Raw genomic sequence first — 11472 nt, 5'->3', positions numbered from 1 at the left:
ATTCCCAAGTAAAATCTCATTGGTGAAATACAAGGGATGCTTCCCCACCTTTACACATGGTATCCTTAGTAAACTCATTGGCATAGACTAGTCCACCTTACTGAAGGGAATTCTATGCGAACACTTGTTCGCATGGAAGTAACCAAATGATCAATTATGGAAACAACTAGTTGAGAAGATGCCTTGGGCTTACACATAATGATGAAATAGGACTAGGTTACTTCATAGATATGAAATTTTTGAAATAAGAATGTGCCAAGTGATGTAATATGTGAGACTCTGAGAATTAGGGAAGAATGGCATCAGCAAAGGAATTTATGCATAGGTGTACTTGAGATTCTCAATGAGAGTGAAATGAAGCATGGAATGAGAGAATTAACTTAGGTTAGGATTTATTACTTTGGTCTTGCTTCTTAGATGAATGCGATCCATGTTATACAAGTGACATTATTTAATTTTTTGCCATTTTTTAACCCAATTAGAAAGCTACAACATGAGGGATGTCTATGAATTTGTGCATAGGTATACTTTAGATTCTCAATGAGAGTGAAATGAACCATTAAATGAGAGAATTAACTTAGGTTAGGATATATTACTTAGGTCTTGCTTCTTAGATGAATGGGATCTGTTAGTACTCCAAGAAACTCTCCTAGGTTGTAGCTCAGAGATGCCTGGAAACATATAAATTAAACTATTTTTGCAGAAGTTTATTGGAAGGGATGATGGTTTGGTTCAAGCTAGATAACCACTTCTACTCTGTTTTCACTCCAGAAATGCATGAACACCCTTAGACTATAAGGCTTTAGACCACCAATGCTCAACAGTTTGGGAATTAGGTGAATATGGAGAATACTGACCACACCAACAGATACACACAACTATGTGATGGCTGGCTGCAGCCAGTAAAGAAACTTGTAGATCTAATCTATCAATGAAAAGACAAGATGACAGTTTTTTTGCATCAGACACGGAAGAAACCTAAGTGGCCTACTCACTCATACATTCAATATTTCAATACAAAGATAAGATGACAGTTATCTAGTGTTAAACATGGAAGTAATCATGAATACAGTGCCACAGGCACAAGCTTAGAACAGAGAAGAAATGGACAGTGAGCATGTAATAACAAAAGAATCTTGCATTGTTGAAAGTGAAGATGAGACGCTGCAAGTTACAGAGTGTCTATAGTCTCCAGAAGTTGAACCTTACATCAAATGCCAACCTTGATTACATCTTTCTTCTAGCTATTTACAATCTATCATTACAATGGCTTTTAGCCATTCAGGGATGGAGGGGTATCAATTGGACACCAACTACCATTAACTGTCCGATAGTGTCTTTGAATGTAGTTTCTTTCTCCACTACGAAAACCTGATCAATTCTGGTACTGTGCTATCCTTCAGGAGGTTGGATTGGTCATGGTAGAGGAGTGCCATAACTATTTAATTCGGTTGCTGAGTCGTGCCATGTCCTTTTCTCGAATTGGCCATGCTCTTTGTTTAATTTGGTTGTTGGGGTCAGACTAGTCGTGGGGATGGAGTGCATGGGTAGATGAACATCGAGGGTGGTTGTGGTTGGTGGCCGTCGGATCGAGGAGATGTGCGGTGGAGATCAATTTAAAGAGGCTATCGGTCATGGTGAGAGCAGGACCTATCCAGGCCGTTGGAACTTCAATGGGTAAATTGGACGGTTATCGGGTGGTGGAGATGTGCGGGCGATAACGGGTGGGGTGTTTTAGCTTGGGTGGTATTGGTTTTCATCGCGCAAACATCGGGCGATAAATGGTAAGTGTCAGAAGTCGCGCGATTCCATTCAACGGCTGACACATAGCGACGGATGAGAGAGAAAAAACTGCTCATATCGCGCGGGTATTGTCTGTGCTAGCTATCCTCGTGATATGTGCGAGGACCATTAGATCTGGCGGAGGTGATCTAATGGTGGAGGTCGATCGAGTAGGTTGCCTTTATCAGGCGCAATATGGGCTGTTGGATTGGCGGAAGAAGATCAACGACGTGAATGCGATGAGGTGTTTTATACGCGCGCAAGGGCATATGGTCGGGTTTTATGGGTACTTTGGCTTTGCGCTTGGGGCTAAGGCCAAAAGGGAGTTTTTTATTGTGGTTAGAGGGTGAACGAAGGAAATGGGAGGCTAGCAATTGAGCGGGTAAGAGGAGAAAAGGGAAAAATGACCGAGGTGGGGCCCCTTTGAGAACAACAAACTAGACCGAGCCCCTCTTTGTCCTTCCAAGAGTTAGCACTGCATCTTAGGGCTAACACTGGCTCCTTCTAGGGATGAAATCCTCCCTGTTAGGTTTCAATAACCATAGACCACTGCCTTTTTCATAAAAACAAGATCAACAATATTGTCTAGTATTCCATTGGGCATGGAGTCTATATAAGCCTACACTAAACTTTGAAAAATAACATATTTACAATACTGAGGCTTGAAAGCCTTAAACAAAATAAACTTTCAAAAACCGCCCATTGATTGGGCCATCGAAAACTGCTTCTCCTTCCAAACTCTACAGCACGAAAGTGTTGTTTCCTTGGACTTGAGAGATGATAAAAGGTCCTGTCCATAGAGCATCGAATTTACCATGGTTGCCTTTCTTTTCCTTCAGTGCATCCCATTTGAGAACCCAGTCCCCAACCTGAAAATTGTCCATCTTTTCCTTTCTGTCAAAAGCTTCCTTGATTTTCCTTTGATGTACTGCAGACCTCTCAATCAATTGATCTCTGATCTAATGAACTTTAGCTAAGTCACTAATCCTCCTTGCCTTTTCATTTTCCTCATTCTGCTCTTCTTACAAGAACTTGGCCACAGGGAAGGTCAATTGGGTTGGGAATACAACCTCAGTGCCATATACCAACTTGAATGGAGAACTCCTTGTGGATTTCTTGGTGGTAACCCTGTCAGCCCATAACGCAAACTTCATTTTGGAATCCCAACTCCTTTTATTGTCTTCCAACAACTTTTTGATTATCCTTACTAGGCTCTTATTGGATGATTCCGCTAGGCCATTACCCTGAGGATAATATGAGGTGGAATGCACTAATTTAATGCCCATTGAGTCACACATGTCCAGCAATTCTTTCACCCTAAAAACTACTGCATTGTCTGTAACCAATTTATTTGGGCAACCAAACCTGGTGAAAATGTTATCTGTCAAGAATTTCATGACAACTTGGTGATCATCATTCTTAGTGGGGATGTCCTCAATCCATTTGGTAAAATAATCAGTGGCTACTAAAATCCATCTATGCTGGCCACTAGAATGTGGATTAATCTCCCCTATGAAATCCAAACCCCACTGCTGGAAAGGGCCACTGGCATGTATTGGCTTCAGGGGCAAAGATTTCAGCTACTGTCTTCCTGCAAACCTCTGGCACTCATCACAAGATCTCACAAATGAAAACACATCAGAGAATAGGGTGGGCCAATAATACCCAGCTCTCAGAATCTTGTGGGCTGTGGTTTTCCAATAATGATGTCCTCCACAGATGCTAGAATGGAACTGATGTGTGACTTCCACAGATTGCTCTTTGTCTAAACACCTTAAGAGGATTCCAGCTGGATCTCTCCAATAAAGTAGGTTCTCATTGATGCAAAACTTAGCTGCTTTGAGCTTAATGGTCCTGGCTTGGCTTGAACTAAGGCTTGAAGGAACTTCTAGCTTCAACAGGAAGTGAGCTATACTGGAATACCAATCACAAGAAGCCAAATTCTCAGCTAAATATTGGTTCTGCCCTCATTCCACTGTTGCCTCCTCTGCTTGTTCAACCTCTGAATCTACACCAATGCAATTTATGCCCAACAAACTGCAATTTTCCTTAGCCATCAGCTGAGCAAGGCCTTGGCCTTTGACAAGCTTGGTGGGCTTCAATTATATGTTGAACTCAATGAGCTTTGCAATCCATTTAGCCCTCCTTCCATCAACATGTGGATGTGTTAGGACATCCTTTATTGAGGTAGAGGGTACATAAGCAATCACCTTGGAGTGTAGAATGTAAATTCAGAATGCCTTCAAAGACTTAATAAGATCATAAGCCTGTTTCTCAATAATGTCATACCTTAATTCAGCATCCCTTAGCGTTTTGCTGAAAAAGGCCACTGGGTGCTCTGTACCTTCATCATATTTCTAAAACAAGACTGCTACAAGGGTGTCACAGGAAGTAAAGGAGAAGATATGGAACTCCTTGTTATAGTCTGGGCTGATCAGAGTGGGAGCTTCCATAATATCTCTTTTGATGTCTTCAAAGGATTTTCTTGCTGCATCGATCCATTTAATCTCTGATCCCATTTTCAGCATGGAGGTGATATGTTTCACTAGTTCTGCAAAATTGGGAATAAACCTCCTCACAAAGTTTATTTTACCCAAAAAGAACTGAATGTCCTTCTTTGACCTTGGAACAGACAATGTCTGTATTGCTTTAACTCTTTCTGGGTCAATCTTGACACCTGTAGTAGAAACAATGTGTCCTAAAAGTTTGCGTTCTTCTAAAGAAAACTGTGACTTCTTAGGATTTACCGAAATCCCAAACCTTATGCACTTTAGAAACACTTTCTTCAGATGCTACAAATGAACTAGATGACTACTGGAGTAAACTGTTATATCATCCATGTAAACTAGGACAAACTTGTCCTTCTCACCTACAAAAGCTATATCCATGGCCCTTTGAAAGGTGGCCCCAGCATTCATCAGTCCAAAGGGCATCTTGGAGTACATAAAAGTTCCCCAAGGAGTGGTGAAAGCAGCCTTTTCTTGGTCCTCTGGATGTACAACCACTTGATTATACCCTGAAAATCCATCCAGGAAAGACATAACTTTAGCCCCTGAAACCTTCTACAGCAAATGTTCCATTTTGGGCAGGGGATTGTTATCTTTCTTAGAGCATTTGTTCAGGTTTTTGAAGTCAACACACAGCCTGATTTCCCCACTCTTCTTCCTCACAACTACTAGGTTGGCTACCCACTTTGAATACCTCAGGGGAACTATGATTTGGCAGCCAACAATTTCTTAATTTCCTTTTCAATCAAAGGGAGAAGCAAAGGGCTTATGGGTCTCAGTTTCTGTTTGGAAGGAAGGGTGGCTTTCTCGAGTAGGATCTTATGTTGAATGATGCTTTTGTCATAAGTCTTGAGGTCACTATACTCCTAGGCAAAAACATTAGCAAATTTCTTCATTAGGGTGTAGTAGTCAGAACTTTGGGCAGCAGACAAATGGGTGGACATGTTTACAAACTTTGGATGATTTGGGATTCCTATGTTATGTTTATGGACTACAGACTCATTTTATTTCTGGGCAGTCTGGTGAGGCACATCATTATGGTCAAACAACTTCTCTAAAGGCACCAACCCTTTAGGTATATAGTTACTGGGTAATTGCACAATGCTGTCCTGACCAATTTTGTTTCTCAGCTGGGACTGAGGAAATTCCTCGACGGCTTCATTCTCTTGATCAATTTTCATCTCAGAGAATTCATCAATGACTTGCAGAAACCTATTGAATTCATCATCATCCTCAAAAAATTTCCAATATTTGACATTATCAGGCAGAGATGGTCTATATTTTACCTGAACCTCATAAGCCAATCTAGGGGGCATGGGAGGGATGAACATGCTAGCAGACACAACAAGTGAATTAGCAAGATGATTTTTTACTCTAGGAATATATGAGATACAAAAGCTATTGAAATAATCTTTAAGCCTCCATACCTTGTCTTTGTACGCTTTCAGCCTTGGGTTTTTTGCTTGAAACGTTTTGTTCACTTGTTGAATGATGAGATCGGCATCTCCAAACACCTTTATGTCTCTGATTCCCATTTCTTTAGCAGCATTTAAGCCCAATATCAAAGCCTCATATTCTGCTATATTGTTGGTGACCTGAAAGGTCAGCTTGAAAGACATATGTATGCATTCCTATGTTGGGGATATCAACACTACACCTACTCATGCAACTTCCCTAGAGCAAGCTCCATCAAAAAACATATCCCAAATCTGTGGCCCTTCTTCCTCCATGATCTCGCATACTAGTTTCTTGAGTTGCACTGAGGCCAACTGAGATTCTTCAATTTGGAGAATACAAGCTCCCAAATCAGTGTCTAAACATAGATGGGATGATTAGTGGGATTCCTTTCATCACTGATGATATATGCCAGCTGGGCTTCCCTGTATAATATTCTTCTTTCTCCCCCGAAAACTGGGACAATGGCATAAGACAAATCATTCTGCAATGTCCCACCTAATCTCTTAATCCATCCTCTGGAAAGTAACATGCCAAACTTAGGATGGACATTTGCGACCACAATATCCATCATCATGCTCTTCATGGGCAGCTGAGATAAGGTGATGGCTAGATCTTTGATTAACCCCAAACATTTCACCTTTCCTGAGTCAAAAGAGAACAAGTCATGATAGGGTCTAGTGATGTCAAGGCCTAACTCATCCATGACAGCCTTTGGCATTAGATTATGGCTAGCACCTGTGTCCAACAGACAGTTGTGAAGGGTTTTGTCATGAATAGTCAAGGAGACATAGAACGATGGGGGATTGTCATCAATAGGTTCAGTCATCGGGCTAAGCACAACTGCAGGTTTCTCATCTTGCAAATTGACATAGTCATTTGATGCTTGTGTGGATTTAAGCTCAAGGGCTTCAAGGATGGGTCTCTTAAAGGCTTCATTCTTTACTAGTTCTATCATAGGTACATATATTTTCAACTTCTGGACTTCTGATTCAAAACTGAAAGGGGAAGGGGACTTGTCAGGACCTCTTACCTCTTGAGCTGGTGCTTTGAGGCTGATGGGATCAACTGTTGGTCACTTCTGCTTGCTAATCTGCTGCTTTGTGGGGACAAAAGCTCTTTGGATAGGGCTTTATTTGACATTACTCATCCTTGACCTTAAGTTATATCTCTGCTAATCTTCAGTCTGCAGAACAACTTCTCTGTCCCACTCTTGGTTGGTATGGTCCTTGAGTAATGACTCTTCATAGGCAGCAAGTGTCAAAAAGGCAGCACTGCCTTTGTCTTCCATGCAGTGGATCTCATCCTCTTCATCAAACTACTCCTCCTCCATGCTTACGTTCTGGAAAGGAGTCTTCACCTTATGTTCTTCACTGGCCTCTTTTCCCCTTTACAGGATCTGCAATTTTTCATTTGCTCTCCTATATGGATTCAGATTTCTAGGAGCAAATGCATTAGGGACCCTTCCTTTCGCTGGATGCTGCTCAACATTTAGCTTGGAGATTTTAGAGGCCAATGACTCTATCATCTTGGTCATTTTGTCTATCTTGGGGTTTGAAGATGAAGAAGATTCATCCCTCTATCTCCTTCGGTCAATATGCCCCTTGAGTTTCTTTGTAGCCATGATGTTAGACTCTACCTCCAAAGCTGCATCCTGCATCTCAGCCAGAGAAGCACATCTTCTTTCTCTCAATAACAGGCAAAAGTCGGAATCAAAGGCATTGACATAAGTTAGCTTGGTAGAGGTGTGGGTAGGTTTCACTTCAGCTGGTATCTTGCTGTACATGCGGTTAAACCTTTTATTGAAATCAGACAATGGCTCCCCATTCTCCCTTTTTAGGTTGCCAAACTCGGTATGATAGTAGAGCAGATCTTTCTTATCCCCCCAATTCTTTAGGAAAACATCATCTAAGTCCTCAATATATGTTATAGACTTGGGGGTTAATTATCTGAACCATTTTCTAGCCTCTCCATCTAGGCTTTGGACAAATACCCTCATCCACACATCATCTTCACTAATGTCTATATTATCAGCATAGCTATAAAAAGACTCAAGATGTTCTTCTACTATGACTCCTATCCCAGTGAACTTAGGCATGTATTTCTGATATTCTCCAGTAGGAATTGCATTCAAAGGAGTGGGTAGTACCAAGGGCCCATACTTAGTAGCTATGATTCTTTCCATTTTGGTGGGTGCTTGTGGGCCTACCATGACTGGGGTAGATGAAAGAATGCTGGCAGTTTGAATGATAGAAAGCTGCGGGGTGACTGACAGGGCTAAAGGAATATGGTGGACTGAAGGGGAGGTTTCCTTTGTGCTAAAATCTAAAGGAGGACCTAAAGAATAAGGAGCTTTATGAATCTCTGAAATTTTTTCCTCACTGCTAGTGCTATAGGCTATATTCTCAATATGTATGTGCTCTGTTACAAGCCTTTCTTGTAGAGATGCATAAGATTGTTTAGGCTTACCTGATCCTGATGCTCCCTTTTGTGATGTCTTTCTTTCCTTGATAATCTTCTCAGGGTCAAGTACTGAGTCAGCTGGTGACTTCTGAGGATTTCTTCGAGTATGCCTCACAAACTGAGCGAGAACTATGATGTGGAGTCGCCAAAAGTTTCGGCCTCTAGTAGAGTCGCCAGATAGATGATTACAACCAAAAAAATGTGTCCAGACTTTGTATATCATCAAAGCTGGATCTGTGTCATTCTCCCAGGGAAGTTAAGCTTCAATCTCCTCTCCCCGGCAATGGCGCCAATTATGTTAGTACTCCAAGAAACTCTCCTATGTTGTAGCTCGGAGATGCTTGGTAACATATAAATTAAACTATTTTTGCAGAAGTTTATTCGAAGGGATGATGCTTTGGTTCAAGCCAGATAACCACTTCTACTCAGTTTTCACTCCAGACATGCATGAACACCCTCAGACTATAAGGCTTTAGACCACCAATGCTCAACAGTTTGGGAATTAGGTGAATATGGAGAATACTGACCACACCAGTAGATACACACAACCATGTGATGGCCGGCTGCAACCAGTAAAGAAACTTGTAGATGTAATCTACCAATGCAAAGACAAGATGACAATTGTTTTGCATCAGACACGGAAGAAACCTGAGCGGCCTACTCACTGATACATTCAATATTTCAATACAGAGATAAGATGACATTTATCTAGTATTAAACATGGAAGAAATCATGAATACAACGCCACATGCACAAGCTTAGAACAGAGAAGAAATGGATAGTGAGCATGTAACAGCAAAAGAAGCTTGCATTGCTAAAAATGAAGATGAGACGCTGCAAGTTACAGAGTGTCTATAGTCTCCAGAAGTTGAACCTTACATCAAATGCCAACCTTGATTACATCTTTCTTCTAGCTATTTATAATCTATCATTACAATGGCTCTTAGCTGTTTAGGGATGGAGGGGTCTTAATTGGCCACCAACTACCATTAACTGTTCGATAGCTTCTTTGAACGTAGTTGCTTTCTCCACTACGAAAACCTGATCAGTTCTAGTACTGTGCTATCCTTCAGGCAGTTGGATTGATCATGGTAGAGGAGTGCCATAACTATTTAATTTAGTTTCTGAGTCGTGCCGTGTCCTTTTCTCCATTTGTACATGCTCTCTGTTTAATTCGGTTGTTGGGGTCAGACTGGTTGTGGGGATGGAGTGCATGGGTAGATGAACGACAAGGGTGGTCATGGTTGGTGGCCGTTGGATCGAGAAGATGTGTGGCAAAGGTCAATTTACAGAGGCTATCGGTCATGGTGAGAGCGGGACCTAACCAGGCCGTTGGATTTTCAATGGGTAAATCAGACGGTTATCGGGTGGCGGAGATGTGCGGGCGATAATAGCTGGGGTAGTTTAGCTTGGGCGGTAATGGTTTTCAGCGCGTGGACATCGGGAAGTAAATGTTAAGTGTCATAAGTTGCGCAATTCCATTCAGTGGTTGACACGTAGCGATAGATGAGAGAGAAAAAACCGCCCATATCACGCAGGTATTTTCTGTGCTAGCTGTCCTCGCGATATGTGCGAGGACCGTTAGATCTGGCGGAGGTGATCTGACGGTGGAGGCCGATCGAGCAGGTTGCCTTTATCAGGCACAATATGGGCCATTGGATTGGTAGGAGAAGATCAACGGCGTGAATGCGGTGAGGTGTTTTATATGCGTGCAAGGGCATATGGTCGGGTTTTATGGGTACTTTGGCTTTGCGGTTCGGGCTAAGGCCAAAAGGGAGTATTTTGTTGGGGTTAGAGGGTGAACGAAGGAAACAGGAAGGCTAGAAATTGAGCACGTAAGAGGAGAAAAGGGAAAAATGACCCAGGTGGGCCCCCTTTGAGAATAGCATACCAGACCGAGCCCCTCTTTGTCCTTCCAAAAGTCAACACTGCATCTCAGGGCTAACAGGATCCATGTTATACAAGTGGAATTATTTAATTTTTTTCCAGTTTTTAACCCAATTAGAAAGCTATAGCATGAGGGACGTCTATGAGTTGAAAAATTAAGGGATGTTGGGATGGTCCCCAAAAATTATTTGAATCCATGATAGCATCCCCACCTATTTCAAGATGTTTCTAAGGAGTAACAAAGTTCATGCAATGTTGGATCAGTTGGGACCTAAGGTTTAAATGTAGGGACACATACTTGTGGAACATAGAAAAATAGTTATTATGTTTGGATAGACATGACTAAGGTCAGATCCTAAACTTCTTGGATGGGTTGATTGGGTACCCAAAAAGTCCCTTAAATTTGACCATGAATATGGGGATGGTCCCCTAAAAGTGCTCCGGTCCTAGACAGTATCCCCACCCATTTTGGGGATGTTTTCAAGGAATACAAAAGTCATCAAAGCACTGGATTGATTGGGACATGAGGTGTAAAGGTGCTGAATTTCCATTTTGCAACATAGCAACATAGTTGTGATCTCTGGCGAGATATGTCTCAGATCATATATGAACCTCTTGGATGGGTCAAGTTGGTCTGGACCTAACCTCTAAACCTTCCCTTGAAAATGCAAGAAAGAAGTTAAAAATATCTAATTTAAAAGTAAGGAAACCTACTTTTTAGTCCCACATTTAATACTGAAGCATTAGATGAAAATCTCAGAACCTGTCATGATTTTGAAGTAGGTTTTGGTCTCACAAATGTTTAAATTTTATTAGTCCTTAGTTTAAAATATCAACTATGGATAATGCTATCATGTTATTGAGAGTTATGTATCTCTTTTTGCAATTATTTATTTTGTGTGTTCATATATTATGCTGTGATTATTTTAATTACCATGTAATTTATATAATTTTATTTGTTCGATATTTCTGAAACCTTTATTCAAATTTTGTGAAGTTATTTCAAAATCTTGAACTTTTCTAAACATGCTCCACTTGACTTACCAAACTTTTTGAACCTTGTAATGTTGCTTCATATAAACAACTCCGTGTAAATTTCTTAGATGACAAATCAATCATGTTTTCAATCCTTGGAAGAATAGCTATCCATTGTTTGAAGCCTTGCGGTCAGGGATTTGTTGATGATTAAATTTATTATTAGATGTTTCTCTCTGAGGAGGATAGTGTTGCATTATTTTCTTCCTGATGTATTTTGTCTTAGTTGGAATGCTATTAAGGTCTATTTAGTATCTTCTATAAATATTGAGATTAATCTAACTTTATACATCCAACTCTCAAGAATATGTCATAGGACAACTTTATTTTCTCTGCCATCAAG

This window comes from Pinus tabuliformis, chromosome 4_1, assembly GCF_031772625.1.
Source record: "Pinus tabuliformis cultivar Carrire ecotype Pingquan chromosome 4_1, CPIR1, whole genome shotgun sequence".
NCBI lineage: Eukaryota > Viridiplantae > Streptophyta > Pinopsida > Pinales > Pinaceae > Pinus > Pinus tabuliformis.
This window is presented reverse-complemented; position numbering follows the sequence as displayed.